The following is a 2,500-nucleotide window of genomic DNA, read 5'->3' as shown; positions in this document are numbered from 1 at the left end:
TTTTAAACAACGTACACATCTTTAAAGAAGTCTTTATCTTCTTTAGCAAGGCTTTCATTTGGTTTACCTTTGTTCAAGTGTTCCACTAAAGCATATTATATATATATATATATATATATATATATATGTTTATTACAACCTGGGTTTTACTTGTGTGGGTTTGTCCATTATTGCAGTAAAAGTAAGTAAATTGCTGAGATGTTGAAACACTGCAGTCCGACGGGGGAAAGAACAGCAACAGTCAGAAGAGCAAACAGGATTTTGACTCTTCGGTCGGTCAGGTTGTCTGGAGGAGAAACGGAAGGGAAGGTTAACGGTCAAAATATTTCTCAAACTGTCCATTGTAAATAATTGAGTCATGCTCATTCAGTTATTCCAGGAACACATTCAGTTTTACCTCCAGATCAGCTGGTTTAGTTCATCTGAATAACCTTTGGGTTGTTTACTGCCGGTCTGGGGGTCTGACTGCTCACGTATCAGATATCAGAACATTGATATTAGATGATTCTGCAAAAACAAGGAGATCCTGACTCTACAGTATCGGTGCATGGCATCTACGGTCTGGTTAAGGTTAGGTACTCCGGACCACTACATACAGGACTCACTACTACCTGCATTGATACTGAACATCGTCGTTGGACGTAAATCACGAGGAGCAGAATCATCCGATATAAATGAAACCTCGGCATGCTGGGTAGCGATGTCACCACATCCCCAAATCTCAGCACTAAACTTGTGAGTACAATGTTATCTGGACCAAGAGAAACAAAGGCCAACGCTACAAACCATCAGAGCCAGGTCGTACTAAACCTGATTTATCCTTTCACTCCGTCTCCCTTTGTTCCTTCACTGCAGACCTCATGGTTTATAGCAGCATAAAGACAGAAGGCTTTCTACTCTACCCAAGTTAAGTTCTGAAAGTGTTCAGCAAACATAAGTCTCAACTCTCTGGCTGTGTTTCACTTGAAGACATGCATTCACACCCTTCAATAAGCCAAATGGAAGCCTGAGTTTCCGTCCCCGCTCCTCGACGCTGAAGCCGGCAGTCCTTCTAATTGTGATGAGGAAGCAATTGATGTGCAGCAGCTGCATCCTGTGACCGACGCTCCGCTCAGCCATTTGTCTCTGTCATCTCCACCTCGGCCCGCCCACCCTCCGCATCCTCCGCATCCTCCTGAAAAGCACTGGCAGCCTCCACCGTGACTGCCTACCGCCGGGCCTTTTGTCGCCACACATGGCGTGAAGCACGCCCTCGGCCCTTCTGGTCAAGCCCAGTTTGACTCCTATCCCTCGCGTGGAGTGACACTTCAGATGGCAGCTGGTTGGGCAGCGGCCACGGCAAAACCTGCTGCCACCGCGTCACGGCCACGCCTGAGGGCCTGCAGCAACATCTGCCCTCACAATCGGCGGTGGAGCGGAGCCAGCCAAACATATTCATGCCACCGCACGCCAGCGTCACTCAGCTGGGCAATCATCCTCTTCCTCTCTCTTGTCTTTATCTCTCGCCCCTCCTCTTTACAGCCCGATGGTGAGCTATTAGGAGAAGGCTACCCTGTAATCTTCTCCCCCGGCGCTGAATGGGCACCAAAAGGTGAGTTTGGAAAATTAGCAGCTTGACCTCGTGATTATAGTCTATCAATGAGAGCCGATCTGGAGCTGGGAGGAGGAAGGAGAGCAGGTGTTTGATTGAGAAGTAAGAAATGTTCCCTTTCTCCTCTTTCTGTAGTGGTTGGCAGGCGTTCACATCACTCTTGTGAATGCTTCTCATTCTGTGACACTGACACAACTCAGTGGCTCAGTTCTAACTCTCTGTGCTCCACTGATGCTCTATAGTGCCCTTGAAAAGCAATGAGACTCATATTTCCTGGCTGACTGTCTGTGTTAGTGACTGGGAGCTCATTCCGAAGCATTAGTCAAAGCACTAAATAGCTTCTGCATTTTTATTCACCCTTTTATTACACACATTTTGACACTAGCAAGGCCAAACCGCCGTCAGATGAGAGGTGTCTCTATACTCGCCGTCTGCAGATGCCAGCATTGTTACATATTTCACAATCATTAACGTCTGTTATGAACTTCAGTATCTACACCGTCGCACTGAGTTCTACAGGCCACTTAGTTCTACAGGCCTCCCGTTAACCTCACAAGAGCACATCTTATAGCAGCCGGCCCAGCGGAGGATTCAGCACCTCACGGTGGAGGTTCACAGTGATGATGGGGGAGGTAGTGTGAACCATACCATCCAGCAGGAAGTAGTGTGAACCGTACCATCCAGCAGGAAGTAGTGTGAACCATACCATCCAGCAGGAAGTAGTCCATACCATCCAGCAGGAAGTAGTGTGAACCATACCATCCAGCAGGAAGTAGTCCATACCATCCAGCAGGAAGTAGTGTGAACCGTACCATCCAGCAGTTCATGTTCATCCAACCCCAACCAGACACATTCCTGAATCATTACTTAGGAATAGTCTATTTCCCATTTTCATGATCGTTCCCTGAC

Source organism: Sebastes umbrosus, chromosome 15 (assembly GCF_015220745.1).
Source record: "Sebastes umbrosus isolate fSebUmb1 chromosome 15, fSebUmb1.pri, whole genome shotgun sequence".
Lineage (NCBI taxonomy): Eukaryota > Metazoa > Chordata > Actinopteri > Perciformes > Sebastidae > Sebastes > Sebastes umbrosus.
This window is presented reverse-complemented; position numbering follows the sequence as displayed.